The sequence below is a fragment of the Triturus cristatus genome, chromosome 1_2 (assembly GCF_964204655.1).
Source record: "Triturus cristatus chromosome 1_2, aTriCri1.1, whole genome shotgun sequence".
Taxonomy (NCBI): domain Eukaryota; kingdom Metazoa; phylum Chordata; class Amphibia; order Caudata; family Salamandridae; genus Triturus; species Triturus cristatus.
Genome location: NC_140580.1, coordinates 918017633 through 918038712, shown reverse-complemented (window position 1 = coordinate 918038712; position 21080 = coordinate 918017633). Strand labels below are relative to the sequence as shown.

The window sequence follows — 21080 nt, the reverse complement described above, 5'->3', positions numbered from 1 at the left end:
GGACACCCTACACTGGTAGGAGTGGCGCTACACAACTAATTAGATGCATCTGAGAGTGTGGTTATGGAAACTTGGTCAGTATTAACTTTTGGTATTTCTGGCCCTGCGCAAATGAGTTCATTTCTCTCCAGTTCCCTGGGAAAGGTTTGGGGGCCAGGTTGATCTATGATGAGTCTGTACTCATTACGGTTTATGGTAAGCGTTTTGAGAAACATATGGCTAGCTAGGGCTGCTGGCAGACAGCATTCCTTCGTCCCAGAGCATTTCCAATGTGCATCTCCTGTGCAATTCTTCCTTGGGGGCGGCCAGGAATATTCAGACAATGTGGTGGGGCTCTCGCATTGCTGTTGCAATTTAGGCATGACAAGCATTGGGAAGCACAATGGGTCTAGCTGTTAGTAGTTTTAGCTTTTGGCCAATGGTAGTTTTCGTTAGCCAGATTCGGAATAGCTGATTGCAGGACACTGGAGGCGGTTGTGTGTATGTCCAAGTTGGGGAAGGTTTTCTTGTGATACAGGCAAGCTTGCATTGTGGTGCACCAGTGCCAATTGCCTTCGGGATCGGCCAGGCATCATCGTGCATAGGCACGCACTTAATAGGAATAAAAACCCACATTTCTTATGTCCTGATGCAGTGTCGTTTGAGGGCTAGTGGTTTTATACAACTTCAAGTCATGATGATGATAATTTTAGAGACTTTTATGGGCAACCCCCTTTATGCAGAACGCAGCAACCAGTCTAATACCTACATGAGACTCCTGCGCCACTGGCAATACATCAGCTTTTCATATGTACACCTGTAGGGCTTCATCTTTGTGTTGTCAGTTAAATTAAATTTTGAGGGGCTGTGCTGATTGAATGATTAAACGAATAAAGTCGCACGTTTTAGCTCAAACAGAGCAACAGTTACTAATCGCAATGACATGGGTTCACACGCACTGGAAGGCCCTTTACATAGGTTCTCTGGTATCTTTGTCCCAAAATCCAGCATTTATTAAGGTTATCCGGTACTAGGGGGGAATCTCTTTGGCAGTAGTTCCATGCCTGTAGGTACGAAGTGACGAAGTTAGGTGTCCCAAGTGGTGCAACGGGATAAGGGAGGGTATATATATATATATATATATATATATATATTTTCACCAAGATGCCCCAAGCATTGAGAATGCACACGACTTCAAAAGAACCTTCAGGTTTATTAACACAAGGCAAACGAGCTTCAGTGTTCATGTAAGAGTTTTCATTCCGACGCGTTTCGAGGCTCCTGCCTCTTAGTCATGGACATCTCTTAAACAGTCAGCAGATGGCTCCGATTCTGTTTGCTTCATTTAAATACCCTCAGTGGGCCTCGCACATTGCGTGATTCATTAATTGCAGGCTGGGACTTGTAGTCTCAATCAGAGTAAACTTTTCACCTTTAGTAGGCTCTGCATCATGTAAAAATATTTAGAGTTCATTATTACCTTCCAGTAGGTCATGGCACTGAGCACGTTCGATTTTGCCGCTTTTGAAGTGCTGTAAAATGAGTTAAGGCGCAGTTCCTTCTCACAGCCTTTCCTTTGCAGTTGATTGGAAATGGTGCAACTCTCCACGGCCGGGCTGCCGTGTTAATATTTTTTCACCAAGATGCCCCAAGCAGAAGAAGGGGTCGTGGAACCCTGAAACGCGTCTGCATTTTAATTGCAAAATGGAACATAAAGGCAGGCTGCATCTTCAAAGCCAGATGGCAGAGTGACTTCGAGTGCGCTCCCGATGCTTCAGGGCACTTTGGATGACACATTTTGCACGGCAGCCTGGCCGTGGGGAGCTGCACCATCGCCAGCTGGGAGAGAATCCTGTCAACCAGCTGTGCGAGGCTGCCGTTTTGAATTGCTCAGAACCGGACCAGCACTTCGCTCAATATGCTAACCAAGCCTGCCTGCGTGTAACATGACCTACTTAAGGTAACAATGGAAAAAGTAAATTAAACTGCACATTTGAACTTACCAAAGGAACAAGTACTCTCGCAGCAGGACTCTGTGTCCCATCATGCACCTTTAATAGCACAGCACTAAGCATACGCCCACTGGGGGCAGATACGTGAATAAAAAGCGGAAATGCAGGCATGCGAGTTTCAAATGTTGTTTGTTTAGCCCAGGAAGAAGGGGTCGTGGAACCCTGAAACGTGTCTGCATTTTAATTGCAAAATGGAACATAAAGGCAGGCTGCATCTTCAAAGCCAGATGGCAGAGTGACTTCGAGTGCGCTCCCGATGCTTCAGGGCACTTTGGTTGACACATTTTGCACGGCAGCCTGGCCGTGGGGAGCTGCACCATCGCCAGCTGGGAGAGAATCCTGTCAACCAGCTGTGCGAGGCTGCCGTTTTGAATTGCTCAGAACCGGACCAGCACTTCGCTCAATATGCTAACCAAGCCTGCCTGCGTGTAACATGACCTACTTAAGGTAACAATGGAAAAAGTAAATTAAACTGCACATTTGAACTTACCAAAGGAACAAGTACTCTCGCAGCAGGACTCTGTGTCCCATCATGCACCTTTAATAGCACAGCACTAAGCATACGCCCACTGGGGGCAGATACGTGAATAAAAAGCGGAAATGCAGGCATGCGAGTTTCAAATGTTGTTTGTTTAGCCCAGGAAGAAGGGGTCGTGGAACCCTGAAACGCGTCGGCATTTTAATTGCAAAATGGAACATAAAGGCAGGCTGCATCTTCAAAGCCAGATGGCAGAGTGACTTCGAGTGCGCTCCCGATGCTTCAGGGCACTTTGGATGACACATTTTGCACGGCAGCCTGGCCGTGGGGAGCTGCACCATCGCCAGCTGGGAGAGAATCCTGTCAACCAGCTGTGCGAGGCTGCCGTTTTGAATTGCTCAGAACCGGACCAGCACTTCGCTCAATATGCTAACCAAGCCTGCCTGCGTGTAACATGACCTACTTAAGGTAACAATGGAAAAAGTAAATTAAACTGCACATTTGAACTTACCAAAGGAACAAGTACTCTCGCAGCAGGACTCTGTGTCCCATCATGCACCTTTAATAGCACAGCACTAAGCATACGCCCACTGGGGGCAGATACGTGAATAAAAAGCGGAAATGCAGGCATGCGAGTTTCAAATGTTGTTTGTTTAGCCCAGGAAGAAGGGGTCGTGGAACCCTGAAACGCGTCGGCATTTTAATTGCAAAATGGAACATAAAGGCAGGCTGCATCTTCAAAGCCAGATGGCAGAGTGACTTCGAGTGCGCTCCCGATGCTTCAGGGCACTTTGGATGACACATTTTGCACGGCAGCCTGGTCGTGGGGAGCTGCACCATCGCCAGCTGGGAGAGAATCCTGTCAACCAGCTGTGCGAGGCTGCCGTTTTGAATTGCTCAGAACCGGACCAGCACTTCGCTCAATATGCTAACCAAGCCTGCCTGCGTGTAACATGACCTACTTAAGGTAACAATGGAAAAAGTAAATTAAACTGCACATTTGAACTTACCAAAGGAACAAGTACTCTCGCAGCAGGACTCTGTGTCCCATCATGCACCTTTAATAGCACAGCACTAAGCATACGCCCACTGGGGGCAGATACGTGAATAAAAAGCGGAAATGCAGGCATGCGAGTTTCAAATGTTGTTTGTTTAGCCCAGGAAGAAGGGGTCGTGGAACCCTGAAACGCGTCGGCATTTTAAATGCAAAATGGAACATAAAGGCAGGCTGCATCTTCAAAGCCAGATGGCAGAGTGACTTCGAGTGCGCTCCCGATGCTTCAGGGCACTTTGGATGACACATTTTGCACGGCAGCCTGGCCGTGGGGAGCTGCACCATCGCCAGCTGGGAGAGAATCCTGTCAACCAGCTGTGCGAGGCTGCCGTTTTGAATTGCTCAGAACCGGACCAGCACTTCGCTCAATATGCTAACCAAGCCTGCCTGCGTGTAACATGACCTACTTAAGGTAACAATGGAAAAAGTAAATTAAACTGCACATTTGAACTTACCAAAGGAACAAGTACTCTCGCAGCAGGACTCTGTGTCCCATCATGCACCTTTAATAGCACAGCACTAAGCATAGGCCCACTGGGGGCAGATACGTGAATAAAAAGCGGAAATGCAGGCATGCGAGTTTCAAATGTTGTTTGTTTAGCCCAGGAAGAAGGGGTCGTGGAACCCTGAAACGCGTCGGCATTTTAATTGCAAAATGGAACATAAAGGCAGGCTGCATTAGGGACGGTTTGGTGGGTTGCAGGTTTGGATGGGGGCTGATAGTGTGTTATTAGGTCCTGTTCTGGGGAGTGGGTGGGGGGGAAGTTGTGGGGTTGTTTTGGTTGCGGGGTTCTGTTGCGCTGCTGTAGGTGGGCCTGGGATGTTGGGGTGCTGGGGGGGTACGGGTTGCAATGGGGACATTACCTAATTTGAAATGCCTCACGTGGAATGTTCGTGGCCTCCGCACTATGTCAAGACGACACAAGGTCCATGCCCATCTGGTGAGGCGAGGCATACAAATCGCACTCCTGCAGGAAACTCACTTAACTCAACAGGAACTCACTGCGCTGCAGAGGAGATGGCGTGGCCAGGTGTTTGGGACTACATGCTCAGCGTTTGCCAGGGGAGTGTTGATATGGGTGCGGGCAGGAATCCCATTTCAGGCCACGACTCAGTTGGTGGACCCGGGGGGTAGATTTGTGGTGGTGGAGGGGAGGCTATATGGTCAGGATGTGGCCTTATGCAGTATATATGCCCCCAACACGGATCAGGCCCGCTTTTTTGTTAGCCTGACGGGTTCCTTGGCGCACTTTTTGGCGGGTCCCATATTGATAGGAGGGGACTTCAACTCGATCACTGATGTGGCACTGGACCGGTCGCATCCGCCATTGGCTGACTCGCCGGTGCGCCGATTAGCGGCGCACAGGGCGGACTGGCAGGAGAGGTGGGGGCTGATAGATGTGTGGAGGGAGCAGCATCCGGGACACAGGGACTATTCCTTCTTCTCCGCGTTACACGCGCTACACGTTAGGATAGATGCTATGTTGTGCAGCAGGGACTTGGCGCCAGTGATGGCCCACACGGAGTACCTCACTAGAACTATATCGGACCACAACCCGCTGCTGTTGACGTTGCAGTGGCGGCGGCCGAGATCGGCGGTCCCGACATGGCGCTTGAGGCCAGAGGCATTGGAAGATCCAGTGTTTAGTGATACGGTCAAGCGGGGCGTAGAGCAGTACTTTACGGAGAATGAGGGTTCAACGGCCACGAGGGCGATGGAATGGGATGCCATGAAGGTGGTGACCAGAGGCGTTTGTATGGGAACATTTGCGAATGTGAGGACTACTATCCTGACGGCTCTGGAGAAGGCGGACGGGGTGTTGAGGGAGCTGGAGCAGCGTAGGCCTGAGCGACCAGAGTTGCAGGACAGGCTGCTTGAGGCGAAGGAGGTGGTAGCGACGGAAACTGAGCGGCTGCGGGGCTTTGACTACAAGCGGTATCTCGTCAGAGTCCATGCGGAACGGGACAAGGTAGGAACGCTACTGGCTAGACTAGCGAACCCGGAACCCCGGGGCTGCCCGGTTCTAAGTATTAGAACGGAGACTGGGGAGATGGTTTACTCGCAGGGGGCGGTGCTCCAGCGGTTCAGGTCATACTATTCGGTCCTCTATGAGAGCCAGTTGGGGGTGGAGAACTCCGAGATAACTGATTATCTGGCGACTCTTTGCCTCCCCCGGGTAGATGCGGAAACTGCGATGGTGCTGGGAGGCCCCATTACGCTGCAGGAGATTCGGGTGGCTATTAAGCAGATGGCCAGAAACAAAACGCCGGGGGTGGATGGCCTGCCGATCGAATTCTACGCGCAGTTTGTGGATGCCTTGGCGCCCAGGCTCTTGCTGGTCTACACTGAGGCCATGGAGCTGGGGAGACTCCCCCAGTCGATGAGGGAGGCCTTGGTGGTGCCGTTGTTGAAGCCCGGCAGGGATGCCTCGGATGTGACGTCATATAGACCTTTGTCTATGCTGACGGTCGACTACAAAATATTGAGTCGCATATTAGCCACTAGATTATTACCGCACATGACCAAACTGGTCCACGGGGACCAAGCCGGTTTTATCCCCACCAGGAGCACAGCCTGGAATATTCGCCGCCTGGTCCGTATCATGGACAGCGTCTGGGACCCAGCACAGCGGCCGGCAGTGCTCGCCGTGGACATTGAAAAGGCTTTCGATAGCCTCGAGTGGGGATACCTCGACGCGGTGCTCGAGAAGTCCGGCCTGGGGGAGGGGTTCGGACGTTGGACACGGGTCCTTTACTCCTCTGCTACGGCCAGGGTGCGGCTGGGAGCGGTCGTGTCCGCAGCATATCCAGTACGCAGGGGCACACGGCAGGGTTGCTCGTTATCTCCCCTGTTGTTCGCCTTGGCGATGGAGCCTTTGGCGGCGCAAGCGCGGACAGGAGCGGCGTACGGCGGGGTTCGTTGTGGGGAGGAGGAACATCATATATCCCTGTGCGCGGATGACCTCCTGCTGTACCTGGAGGACTCCGGTGATGCCTTGGAGGGGGCTGTGGAGATGCTCTCGCGCTTTGGCGAGCTCTCGGGCCTCAGGGTCAACTGGACCAAAACCTGCGTTTTCCCGCTGCGGGCAGATGTCCCGTATTGCCCTCCCACTCGGGATGTGGTATGGGAAGCTAAATGCTTTACTTACCTGGGAGTCCGGATATACCACGATGTCGAAAATCTCTTGGACGGTAATGTAGGGCGCTGCATAAGGGCATTGAGGGGGTGCATGGCCTTCTGGGCTGCCCTCCCGCTCTCGGTGCTGGGCCGGGTCGCGTTGCTGAAGATGGTGGCTCTGCCCCGACTGCTCTATTACTTCCGCACACTGCCGATATGGATCCCGCAGCGGATCTTTAAAGAATTGAAGTCGCAGATCATCAGCTTCCTATGGGGGACGGGACGGCGACGGGTAGCCCTGACGGTTCTGATGCGGCCTAAACTAGAAGGGGGACTGGCGGTCCCCGATTTTGAATTATACTACCTAGCGGCGCAGCTACAAGTGCTGACACAGAACGTGGCCAGGGTATTCCGGGGCCCGGAGCTGGGACGAGGGACGGGCATCCAGAGACATGTCCTGTCTTATATAGTCATGCAACAGAAATTAGACCTGAGAGATTTGTCCATCGAGGAGCGGACTCTCCGGCTATGCTGGCAGAGGGGCATGCGGAGAGCAAAGACGGTACGACCTTATGCACCGGAGATCCCGCTGGGGATGCTGACTGCGCTGCCGCATGGAGGCGACTGGTCCCCGCTAGCGGAGTGGGAGGAGCTGGGGTTGCAGATGGTGGGGGACCTCTATATAGATGGGGTGCTAGCCCCCTTCGGGGCTTTGCAGGAGCAGTTTGGCCTCCCGGATGGGAGTTATCTCCTGCACGCGGCGGTGAGCGCGGCGATACAAAAACACTGGAGAAAGGGGCTGGAGGAGCCCTCTGTGGCACTAACCTGCCAGTACGTGGCAATGGCGGCGGGCACGATTAAGGCAGTGACATGCCTACAGGCTAGACTGCTGCAGGAGGGGTTGGAGCCGCTCGCGGCATTGAAGGAGCGGTGGGAGGAAAGCGTGGGCAAACCCATTCCGGACACGATCTGGAGCCACATCATGCGGAGGACATGGAAGGGTAGCGGGAATGCCCGCTTTCAGCAGGTGCACTTCTTCATCATTCACAGGGCGTATTTGACCCCGGGAAAGATCAGCCGGCACTTTAAGGTACAGGAGGCCGCTTGCCCGCGCTGCCTCACACTGGGAGCTGAACTAGAGCATATGCTGTGGGGGTGCCCGAAGCTCGGGTCGTACTGGACCGAGGTGGGAGAGATCTTGAATACTGCGACGGACAGGGAGGTCGAGTTTGATATGGGGGCGTGCCTGCTGCTCTGGTTCCCTCACACAGCAAAGACAAAAGTGACGAGTAAATTTATTGACTTGGGGCTTATGCTGGCTCAGAGAGAGATTACGTGGCACTGGAAGTCCCGGGAGGGCCCATCAATCGGGCGGTGGATCTCCGAGTTATTAAAATGGTCTAGATGCGAGAGTGAAGTCAGACGGCGCCAAGCGATTAAGGCGGACAATGAAAAGGGGTTAGAGTGGGTAAGGGCATGGGAGCAGATTGAGCAGGCCCTGCAGGATTGCCGGCTCGAGCGGGCGGAACGGGAGCGCGAGGAGAACGGAGGTCCTTGAGGCTGAGGACGATAGATGTACCCCTGATGGATGGCACGACTTAGAGTTAGGGACCACTGGAGGGGCCCACAACAGCAGCAGTTGGGGGGTGGGATGGGAGGGGGGGGAGTTCCCTGAGGTGGGAGGGTAATGCTATATTGAGTTGGATGAGGAATGTAGCTGTTGGGACAGAAAAGCAGAGGCTCCCATGGGGCATGATCCAGGCACCGCTGTGAGGCGCTAGTTGTGTTACATTGCTTAACTGTCTATATATGCCGCCCGGCCCCCGGGATGTGGGCTGAATGGCTGTGTGCATTACTGAACCGAAGAATATGATCGGAGACTGTAGGGGGTGCCGGTTGCCCCGATGGTTATGTTGCTGAAAATGTTGCAATAAAAAACATGTTTTTAAAAAAAATAATAATAAAGGCATGCTGCATCTTCAAAGCCAGATGGCAGAGTGACTTCGAGTGCGCTCCCGATGCTTCAGGGCACTTTGGATGACACATTTTGCACGGCAGCCTGGCCGTGGGGAGCTGCACCATCGCCAGCTGGGAGAGAATCCTGTCAACCAGCTGTGCGAGGCTGCCGTTTTGAATTGCTCAGAACCGGACCAGCACTTCGCTCAATATGCTAACCAAGCCTGCCTGCGTGTAACATGACCTACTTAAGGTAACAATGGAAAAAGTAAATTAAACTGCACATTTGAACTTACCAAAGGAACAAGTACTCTCGCAGCAGGACTCTGTGTCCCATCATGCACCTTTAATAGCACAGCACTAAGCATACGCCCACTGGGGGCAGATACGTGAATAAAAAGCGGAAATGCAGGCATGCGAGTTTCAAATGTTGTTTGTTTAGCCCAGGAAGAAGGGGTCGTGGAACCCTGAAACGCGTCGGCATTTTAATTGCAAAATGGAACATAAAGGCAGGCTGCATCTTCAAAGCCAGATGGCAGAGTGACTTCGAGTGCGCTCCCGATGCTTCAGGGCACTTTGGATGACACATTTTGCACGGCAGCCTGGCCGTGGGGAGCTGCACCATCGCCAGCTGGGAGAGAATCCTGTCAACCAGCTGTGCGAGGCTGCCGTTTTGAATTGCTCAGAACCGGACCAGCACTTCGCTCAATATGCTAACCAAGCCTGCCTGCGTGTAACATGACCTACTTAAGGTAACAATGGAAAAAGTAAATTAAACTGCACATTTGAACTTACCAAAGGAACAAGTACTCTCGCAGCAGGACTCTGTGTCCCATCATGCACCTTTAATAGCACAGCACTAAGCATACGCCCACTGGGGGCAGATACGTGAATAAAAAGCGGAAATGCAGGCATGCGAGTTTCAAATGTTGTTTGTTTAGCCCAGGAAGAAGGGGTCGTGGAACCCTGAAACGCGTCGGCATTTTAATTGCAAAATGGAACATAAAGGCAGGCTGCATCTTCAAAGCCAGATGGCAGAGTGACTTCGAGTGCGCTCCCGATGCTTCAGGGCACTTTGGATGACACATTTTGCACGGCAGCCTGGCCGTGGGGAGCTGCACCATCGCCAGCTGGGAGAGAATCCTGTCAACCAGCTGTGCGAGGCTGCCGTTTTGAATTGCTCAGAACCGGACCAGCACTTCGCTCAATATGCTAACCAAGCCTGCCTGCGTGTAACATGACCTACTTAAGGTAACAATGGAAAAAGTAAATTAAACTGCACATTTGAACTTACCAAAGGAACAAGTACTCTAGCAGCAGGACTCTGTGTCCCATCATGCACCTTTAATAGCACAGCACTAAGCATACGCCCACTGGGGGCAGATACGTGAATAAAAAGCGGAAATGCAGGCATGCGAGTTTCAAATGTTGTTTGTTTAGCCCAGGAAGAAGGGGTCGTGGAACCCTGAAACGCGTCGGCATTTTAATTGCAAAATGGAACATAAAGGCAGGCTGCATCTTCAAAGCCAGATGGCAGAGTGACTTCGAGTGCGCTCCCGATGCTTCAGGGCACTTTGGATGACATATATATATATATATATATATATATATATATGTATATATGTTATCTTGGTAGCAGGAGTACAAATCTGTCAAAGGTTCAGCCTAAAACCCAGTCTCAACCATAATGCAATGGTCAGCTTGTAGAAAGGTGAAACACGGAAATTCATCTACCAATGTTATTATTGTGAGTTCCACGCTTGAGTCAAGAGATGCTGCTGTCTTTCATCTTTGCCTTGCTATTCGAGACAGCTGGTGTAATGTTTCTTTCAAATCACAGTCATAGTGGCAGCTTAGTCTATACAGAAAAGTCAGCAGCCTGAGCTGTTTTTGAGACCAGCTGAAGGCCTGGGTCTGTGTGTCATACATAACATCTTGAAGGTATTTATTAGTGTGAGTTCCACGCTTAAGTCAAGAGATGCTGCTGCCTTTCATCTTTAGCCTTGCTATTCGGAAACAGCTGGTGTAATGTTTTCTGCAACTCATAGTCATAGTGGCAGCTTAGTCTAGACAGGACAGTCAGCAGCCTGAGCTGTTTTTGAGACATGCGGAAGGCCTTGGTTTGTGTGTCATACTTAACATCTTTAAGGTTATTCTCCCTGTTCCACAGGGAGGCAAGGGAAAGCCCAGAGTGACATGGTCTACCGAGACTTAGCCTGGCTTGCCTCTTCTGCGACCTTTTGAAGTTCGTTTATTTATTGTATGAAGGTGACAGAGGCTGTCACAGTTGTTTGATAGGCACCAGGGCCAGATGACATTAAAGGGCATTGTGTGTTGGAAACTAAGGAGCGGGTCCATTTTAGTAAGCACAAGGAGCTGTAATTATTTGGTGTCGCTCATAGATGCCCTGTGTTGGGTGGATGATATCTGAGAGCTGTACTCCTTCGAAAAGGACATTGCCAAATAGTCAAGCCAATCGCACATCAAGTGGTTATGGTGAAAATCTCGAAAGTAATTTTGTTTTGGAATCAGTACTGCTCTCTTTTATCCATCCTACGATATGAATGTGGCAACGTGAAAGGTCCACCTTGGCCACGTCACGACCCACAAGATTAAAACTACATGTGGTGTTCCCCAGTGATCCTGTAAATGGAAACACTTTGGGGGAACAAGGTTTATCACACTAGGTCCCAGATATTGGAACCCCCTACCTCCAGAGATTAGGTCCTGCACAGACCCCATGACTTCCCGCAAACTCCTTAAACATGCCTAGTTAGACAGGTAGATTAGTAACATACCACCCTAACCGGTTTCAGAGTAGCGCCAGGAAACCAATTTGATACGTGTGCCCCACAAATTTAGTATAACATAACATAACAAATGTGGGATTGGATTTCATAATCTTTTAGGAGCAGAACATAATGTGTTTGTGCACTACTGAGAGATTCGAAAACAGAGCTTGTGGAACCACACAGGATGTTTCACAAGGTGACAGCAAGCCATACTGTTGAAATAAACAATTATAAATAAGAAATTAATTTTGAAATTAATTAAACGGAAGTCAACAAGTTAACGATATCTTGGACTAATAGTTATGGTTAAAGGTGAGATAAGGTTACCTCGTTTTGCGAAATCAATTCTAAGAAATTGCATTTCAATTTGTATCAGTCAATATCATTAACTAACAACATTATATAACAAACATTAAACAAACGATAAATAATTTAGTGCCTGTATTGGAAGAAAAAAAAAGGCATTTGCACATAGGTTCATAATCGTTGTGGTTAGCATTAGGTTTTGCATTTGGGAAGGAGGTGTTGAAAGAATATTCAATAACACCTGTATTATCTGGTTAGTTAGGATAGACCCCCAGAATGCTAGGTCATTATTGGCAGTAGAAAGGCAAAAACAAGGAGATGTTGCCGAGATATCGGTCATTTGAAGTACACAATAGGACAATAATACAATGTGAAAGGAAGCAAAAGTAGGGAGTTAATGGCCGGAAAGGTAAATACGGCAGAGTTAGCTGTTTTATCGATTTTCATTGATTTGTATTAGCATGCTGTAGAAGGTGAGATTATCTCAACGAATCATTTGCCAATAATGCTGTCACTAGCTAAGGTTGTGGCATTAACCATTCTGTGACAGTGACATGTGGCAGCCAGGGACAGTGAGCTTAATTTTCCGTGTGCTGGGTGAGAGTAAGACAGAGGCTATTGCCCCTTACTGTCTGATGTTCACAGCTTTTAAGTGCCCATCCCATCAGTAGATACCCGTGATGTCAGCTTGTGTTTATAAACGTAGGGAAGGCTGTTAACTCACACATACCTTCACCTTGCTTGATTGTGCTGTAGCTGTTGGAAACACACTTCTAAGCCAGAAAGGATCCTAATATGGCCCAATTGAAAAATCATATTCGGATTTCATGTCCATAAACGCCAATTTCATCAATGCCGTGTTTCCTATGCCATATTTCCCAGCCTGAAAAAACAGATTAAGGTGTTGCTCTTCTTCGCTCAGTCTTTCCTTGTAGCCTAGGGAGTTTGAAATGTTCACAAATTTTGGTCCTCGAGCTGAAAGATATGTATCCTTCAGAAGCAAATTCGTAACTTTTAGTCAGCCAGTCATATTGGCGTTATCCGGAGTCATGAAAAAGGCGTCCATACAAGCAGTCAGCTTTAAATATTTTGCCCTGCCTAGAAATCATGCAAACTTCGAAGCAGCAGTAATTCGGGGCCCATAAACACCATCAATCCAGCACCTTTTAAGACCAAGTTAAAAAGGAAACCTTTTTCGTGCTAGGAAAGAAACGCTGCTTTCCAAAAATGCATCCACCTTTACCTGCAGAGAACATATTCTTCCATTGTTTATAAATTTATGTTCAAGGGATGAAGGGTACAGATGGATTGAAGGAAAAAAGAGAAAAAGGGCTATGGTTCAGTTCTGGCGCTATATGTGGGTTTTAGATCTTCACACAATTACGTTAGGAAGATCTGCAGTCGCATCGCAAAGAAAGTTAGGAACATCATCCACGAATAAGCTGAACAGCAGTGGGGCCAAAAGACATCCTTGCGTCAATTCGCTTTTTGTAGAAATCTCCTTTGTTGGTCTGCCCTGGGTTTCTGAGTAAAGTTGCAAATTATTGCTGTTATTTACGGGTTACAGAACGGGATCCAAGTTAGCCCACTAAAGCTAGCTCGCAGGGGCAGGGCACCTATAACAGCGAAGGGAGGAAGGGGGGCTCTGGCAGCGACGTGAGCCTCCCCAGAGCTGTGGCGGAGTTACAGGGCGATCTGGAGGCAGAAGGGTACAGTAAGGGTACCTCTGCGACAGGCGGTACAGTAAGGGTACCCCTGTCCGGCACAGTAAGGGTGCCCGAGCCAAGGTCCGAGAGCCGAAGGAGGTTCTGGGAAGACCGCGACGGCGCCCCGTTAGTCCTTCGGGCGGTTGGGGGGCCTGACCAACCGGGGGTGTGCCATAACACGCTCTGCCCCTGTTAAAAGGGGCGGGAGTATTACACAGATCACGTGATCCAAAGGAGGATCTGAAAAGAATGTGCCGCACTGCCGGGCATCGACCCACCGTGCGTGCTGGCTCGCAAGGCGGGTGGAGCAGCGAGGGGCTGCTTGCCCTGGATCGCCCGTAAGACAGTGCTTTAAATGGGCCGGTACTCACAGGTACTGAGTGCCGGCACTTCTATTTTTTATCACTCTGAGTACCGGCACTTCTCTACTGCCGTGGAGAGTACCGGTACTCATGAAGGGTAGGCGCCTTGACCGCTCGTGGTGGTTGCCTGTCTCTTTGACAGCCAATGCACTTGTATAGCCCTGAGCTGAGCCCCCGCTGAACTACTCAGCGTGGGCTCATTTGCATGAAATCCGGGTGTTTGCTGTCATGCTGTGTAAGGAATCGAGGCAGCCCAGTGACAGCACAATGAGGAAATCCATGGGGGGTAAGGAGGTTAAAGGGGCTTTAATCCCACCTGATTCTTTTGTGTGCGAGCCACCATATGTTTGTCTGTTTGCCTGCTTGTGTGTGCGTGTATTTGTGTGAGAGAAAAAGGAGATAAATATTACTACACAAGGAAATGTTAAATTATCACTGTTTAACTTTCGTTTTGTATAACGAATTCACCTGTTTTGTTTATAGAAACACATTTCTCGTGTTTTGGTATGTGCTGCAACTAGTATACAAGTCAGTAAGCTTCCCATGTGTTGCCTTTAGCCCCGCCCCTAGCCCCGCCCACTCACCACATTTAAATGAGTACCTGCAGTATTTTATTCCCATTTAAAGCACTGCCGTAAGATAACCCACTCTATCGTCATACTTATGTTGTATGAAATAAACCTGCAGCAGTTCTTCACCCATAACAAATGTGTCAGTGTAATCTTTGGGTGACGTCTGTGCATACGTGTTGAGTGGAGCGGATGACGGTGTGGTCACTATACAATTATTGAAGAGTTTTGCTTCAGTTTGCCGGAAGACTGTTGATTGTTTTAAGCTTTTGGTGAGTCAAAGCGACTCCACTCGTGCTTCTCTGTGGAAACCTGTTTCATGTGCTCCCAAACCTGGTATGAGGTACCTCGGGGTGTCTCTCTGCAAGAGGGCGGACGTGGTAGGGAGTGACTTAGCTATTGGTTAGACTTGCAGGAGGTAGCCTTGTCGCAGTCAGGTTTGTTGCATGCATAGCAAGGTTGGTTGCAGGTACATAAACGTGTTGCAGGCAGGAGACTAAATGCTCACAGGCACTGTAGTAACTTCTCCTCTCTGTTGTTGACAGGTCATTCTTCGGATGTTGAGGAACACCGTGTGGGCCTGACTGATGATCCGCTGCCGGTCTCTGCCCAGACTCCGACGACGAGCTGCCCTGTGTCTCTTTTTGAAATAAATTGACTGAGTGACTTTTTTCAGCTTGAACCTGACGGACCAGCTACCACCGGTGTCTTCCTGGATTCTGTTGCCAGAGATCACGTGCCTTTGCCTGGACCTCTTCTCCACAGGGGCGTGGCCACAGATGAGACATCATATGCAGGATCGAATCTCTGGCCACAGAGAGCCGCGCTGGATGCTCCTCTCTGTTCCCTGATGTGCCTCACCCTACACTCGTCCCCGATATACCTCATCGATGAGAGGCACCGCCGACAAGCCTCACCTCAGACTCCTCGTGATGTGCCCGCTTTGAGCTCCTCACAGAAGCGACTCCCCATGAGTTGTTCACTCCGTTAGAGCTACGCCCACAATGGGTTAACTTCCACCTCACAGACGTGCCTCACCTGTAGCTCCTCACCTTCGGTTCTTTAAAAAAGTGCCTCATTTAGAGCTGCGCACACCATGGCCTCGCGCTGTGCTCCTCACACTGTGCTCCTCACACTGTGCCTCCTTTTGAGCTCCACCCTGAAGAGCCTTACCTCTAGTTCTTCACATAAGTGCCTCACTTGAAGCTCCACACACAATGAATGTCTTAGGGGCCGATGATTTCACAGCCCTGAGGTCTGTGAGGTCATCAGCCTGGCATAGCCATTGTGTGCAACGCTACGGACCACCCCCTACTGACAAGGATGAAAACTTTGCCCTGGGCGCTTCAGTCTGCAGCCCTGTAGAACCATGGGCTAAGCTTCAATCAAACGCCTCAGCTTCCACAGCATCGTCACAGGTTGTGGTGGGGTTAGCAAGCCTCTCTGGCCCTCCCCTCTGCAATGACGATATGCCTTCACTCTCTTAGGCAAATGCATGGGTTCATCTGGAGCTCACCAGTTTGAAACTTCACCACAGAGCGTGTTGTCGACCCTGTACCTCTGCCCCTCACCGAACTCGTCGCCTTCCTCATACCTGCAGTGTGCACTTTTAAAATATGCATATGCCAAGCTCCATACTGGCCATGTCCTTTTCCTGGTGGGGATGGGGTTGGAGGGGATGGGCGGGGCGTAGGGGACTCGTTTACTAGGTCTCTGGCCGTCTCCAAATACATCCTTTCATCACTACGTTTCCTGGTCCGTGCACCTGCTCCACGGTGTTTCAGGCCCACTCGTTTCACCCGTGGCTGGTGCTGTCTAAAACCCCCAAGTGAACTCGTTGCGTGTGCTCCACGTGGACTTATGATTCACCTGTTCTTGGCCCACTATGCCTTGAACCTCTGGTTTACTTGCTGTTTGATGTTCTGGGCCAATCGGTGTATCTGCTGCTGGTGTTCCCTGGGATTCTCTACGCTCAGTGTTTACTGGTTACTCGTGATATACGGGCCCACCCGTTTTCTTGCTGCTCAGGCACCCCGAGTCCACCCGTTTACCTTCTCCACACACTCCCTGGGGCGTCTCTTGACCCTGTTGCTCGTGCATGCCCACTGTCTGTCAGCTGGTCAGGATCCCCACTTGGTAACCATCTGTTCGCGCTCTGCGGTCCACCCCCCCCCCCCCCTGCGTCATAGGCCACGGCTCCTAATTCCCATGATGTTTCAGGCTCTCCTTAGCTAGCTGTTCCCACCCCTGTTAGAACCAGGTCCCTCGAACGCTGTCAGGTGCTTTTCAGGTAATTTGCATTTTACACTCAATGGAAACTTTTATTCTTTACATTGGTTCTATAATGTGTGGAATTCCTTCTTTGTTTTTATTGTTTTGTAACCATGTTAATTAAATCTCGGAGTTGAACTCTGTCACTTGATTTACACGAGCCTCTGTCTCAATTGAGTGAATAATAGTAATAATTATTATTATTCTCAGTCTCAATTGGGATACAATGTCTAGAATAATCCTTGCATACTCCTGCCACCTAGTGGTCGTACGTGGAATAATCTTAAATGTAGAAACCCAACCTGTGAACAAGCCTCATTCCTAATTGTAGTAACCCTTCTATAGGGAGTCGGGACCCAGTGCTATCTTCAGACATCCAGCATTTTTTTTATTTCTCAGGTCACCATCGTGTTTTGTTAGGGGAATCGGGTGCACATTTTTTTTCGCCTTTTCTTATCAGAACATGAACAGAGATTCTGGAGACTTTTTTTGCTGCAGTCATCCGCACGCAGGGCATGTTTCCTTCCATGTGTGTTGAACATTCACACCCCTTGGGTCGGGAAAGATTTTGCGATTCGATGAGCAGACCTAGTAACATGAATTTCCCGCGCGGGGGCGCTGATTTAATGATTTTTGCGTTAGTTCTGCCCCATATCTGCCTTGTTCCCTTGGGTATCCCAAATCCCTGGCACGAGCACTGAGGGCGGGCTTCTTTTTAAATGCTGACGTCTACATACAAGATCTCCATTGTTGACGGGTGGCTGCTGTCTCGGCTGGATGCCATCACCATAAAACGTGTATTATTAAGCAAACTTGAATAGACGGCGCGTGCCAGCTTCGCCCTGTCAGTCGAGAGTGGGGACAAACAATTTTAATTTCCCCCTAATCCACGTTCGACCTGTGCTCCTGCTCCCTGGACCTGTCACGTGCCTATTGCGGGTGTGCATTGGGGGCACGTGGAGAGTGCTAGGCGTTTCCATCAACCGTGGTGGAATTGATGCCTCTCGTCTCGTGTTGGCGCGGAGTGCTTTGGCGTTAGTGTTAGTACAGCCTTCTGCTCCAATAGATGTTCTGAGGTCTATTCACGGGAGGCGTCGGGTGAGAGAGGCGACAAAAAGAGGCTGCGAGCGCGCTCCTTCGAAGATGCTGACCCCCGTGGTACTTGGAGGGCTACAGCGTGGGTGTTAGTGATAGTGTCCCGCCGCCATGAGAAGACACCCTGCCCTACAGGGTTTTGGCTGGAAGTGACGTCATCGAGAGTAGGGGACTTGTGCAAGTGTCTCTTCATCGAAGCCCTTCTGGCGCCTGGTTCCATCTGGTCTGTTTTACCACAGGTAGCAAGGTTCAGCTATCGTAGGACCAGGCTCTGCCAGGCGAAAAAAAACGATAAAGGACACCCAAATGACTCTCCTGCTGTTCTGTTCTTCTCTCCCCGTGAGTGCTGATCGGGTGTCGGGTCACCTGAATCACCGTTCCTATGGGCGGTAACACTCGTATGACCACGGACTCTCCAGAGAGAGGGCGGATGCAGAGGAAACCAAGGTGTGCACATTCACATCTCTGGCACCTGCACGGTCACTGATGCTACACTCGGGGGTCGTGATGTCCCAGATTATAGAATGTCCCCCTGAGGATACCCGGCAGAGGTCAGCTGGTGCCCCCCCCCCCCCCCCCGACCCCGATGAGAGGTCACCCTCGAGGATTGCAGACCGGAAGAGGGCAACTGGTAGCCCCCCACCCACTCCCCCGCCCCCACGAGACGTCACCTTGGAGCATTGAAACCCTGCAGTGAGCCACAGAGCGATGGGTTATGCCAAATGACTGGCACTGAGTGACCATGGCAAGGCAAGGCATTGAAGTAACTCGGTGCGCATTTGAGGCCATCACATTACCGAGTGCAGGTACCATCTCGCAGCCGCTGCTCTTCCTACACCGAATCACTGCAGTGGCCTTGATAGTAGTCAAACCCGACTACTGCCCCACTGGACCAAAGCACCTGCCAGCCTACCTCAGCGATACCGAGTAACGCCACCCAGAGGGGTCACATCCACGCTACCGTGACGTCCAGGAGGCTTGTGTCCTAAATATAACATTTGTAAGACATAACCGAATTCTGATGGCAGGGGTTTTACTGCCCCAGCACAAGCAATCCACAGAAGTAGGCACTCGAGGACCTACTCGTGCGCAGCGTGTTCTGCGGAGTTAGAGGTTCCGATTCTTGGCAGCCATCGCGCCCTCTAGAAATGGCTCGCAAGTACCAGGTGTGCGGGAACTTTCTAAACCACTTCACAGAAATAAGATCGCTCCCAGGCCAATGCCTTTATCTTGTCAAATAAGTATTTAGCTTTTAACCAATAAGCCATTTGTTCAATCTCTTAACCTTTTGTGGCCACTTCTGGAAATTAAACCCAGTCTGCACTTCCTGGATACTAGAATACCTCGGTACCAATTAAAGGCCGCAGATGCATTATCAAACGGTGTGTTCGCCTCTCAGTATGTCGGAGCCCAGTGTGTCAAGGTCATTTGTGCTGTGCAGTCGTATGCTATCTGAAAGCACAGCACATTACACAGTAGGACAGGTAGCCATTGCTGCACTATGGGGCAGAAAAAAGTTACTCAATTATTTAGGGCATGATAAACTGCACTCAAACCATTTACAAGTAATCTTGTTTCAGCTCCAATGCTCATTGGCTGCCAATGTAGGGCATGGGAGCATTAAGCAATCTTTTCTCATACATGGTCTATGCCTCGTGTTTTCCTGTTCTTTGCAACTAGTTACTACACAGGGCAACGCATGTGAACCAATCGAAGCTCCAAGCTGCAATAAAGTTACTTACTGTAACACTAGTTTTGCCACTTCTTATTGGCTAAAGGTTCACAGGCGTCCCACCCAGCCTCCCTGACCGCACAGGTGCTTAAGATGAAATACGCTGATTATGATGCAATGAATTGGCAAAACAATCTAAAGTATAGTGATTGTGTTCGATTCTGGGTCGACCCTTGCTGCCGTATTGATCTACGAAGACATTGTATCTGTTATCTTGGAAAACATTGACGACAATGCCTTATCCAACCACTAGGTGGCAGGAGTATGAACAACGTGACTGCAACCACTTTGATGCTTACCTGTAACATTGGTTTGCAGCTTCTAAGTCATAGCAAGCACTGCTGTGAGCGCTGTACTAGTATCCTACAATGGAACACACATTTCAGTGAGTAAGGTCTCTGGAAATGCCCCCTGTAGTGCCACTTGCTGAGTGTTAACTAATACTAGTGATAATCAGATCCGTCGCTTGATACAAATAATCAATATTAAACATGTGTTCTCCCCTGCTCTAACTCCCTTACTTCCTCTTAGATAGCCAGTGTCAGTGGTGCTCCCACGTGAACTGAGCGGTAGTGCAAAAAAAGAGATCAGCGACAATTGTGAATCTTCCAAAAGCAGGACAGTGTATTCTTGGATGGGAAGGGTGACGGCAAGTTTAACACAGTCCATGTGCGCACAGGCTCAGTTTAAGAAACAACACATTTGTCAGGAGAGTGATGTAACGCTGCTATTGCACTGTTCCTTCGGTGTGCAATAATAAACTAGTGCATGCTTTTATATGGCCATTTACATTCACATAGAAGTGAGTAGGCCTTTAAGAGACATCCCGGTAGGTCGGTCGGACTGGGGCAGTTTCAGTCTTGTGTGACTTACCCTATTTCTCCCCTGCTCTCCTTCTAGAAGCACCCACATTCATGCAGACCCCTTGATATCCCCATAAAGATCCAGTCCTCCTGGTTGGAGCTGCGCACCTGAGGTTGCGTATCAGTCATTTGCAGAATGTGGTGCTCTGGTGTTAGCACGACAACACTTCCATTTATGAGTGAGCTTTATGCAAGGTTTGCCTTGAAATCTCACTCGCGTTCAGTCACAAAGAAGTGATTCTGTACTGGCTTTCCACAGAGTGTGAATATTTGATACGCTGTTATGTTTTGCACTAGTGAATAAAGCACTCTAGGAAGAATTTGTGTCTCTGGTTATTCATTGCTATTCGCATTACTGGTACACTATATGGCTGCAGTGTTATGTTCTTGGGTCCTGCCATTGCACCAATGATGACCGTGACCGTAACAGGTACCCAGGAAATGACAAAGTCCTGAAGTCCAAAGAATTCATGAAAAGAGTGACCATGACTGTGAAGATAATAACTGAAGGTCTTGGAGAAAGCTTTCTCACAAAGGTTTTGGATGGAGGTCATGGGAGAGCTCTTGAATGCACAACTTAGGCAAAGTTGTTGGAGGATGCTCAACAAAGGTATTTGACAAAGGTTTTGGACGGAGGGGTTAAACAAAGGTCTTTGATGGCGTTGTTAAACAAAGGTACCGAACAAGGGTCTTGGATGGATGAGTTGAACAAAGGTCCTGGATGGAGGGAATCAACAGAGCTATTGTACAAAGGTCTGGGATGGATAGATGGAACAAAGGTATTGGA

General features: G+C 49.7%; 1 protein-coding gene across 1 annotated transcript in view; it reads left to right on the top strand.

The window, feature by feature from the left end:
* The window catches only part of GPR157 (G protein-coupled receptor 157), a 124051-nt gene extending 103438 nt beyond the window's left edge, over positions 1-20613 (top strand). Inside the window, exon 6 of the mRNA XM_085609743.1 lies at positions 14878-20613. The gene's annotated coding sequence lies outside the window, so the exon portion shown is untranslated. The remainder of the gene's footprint in view (positions 1-14877) is intronic.
* Positions 20614-21080: the final 467 nt, after the last annotated feature.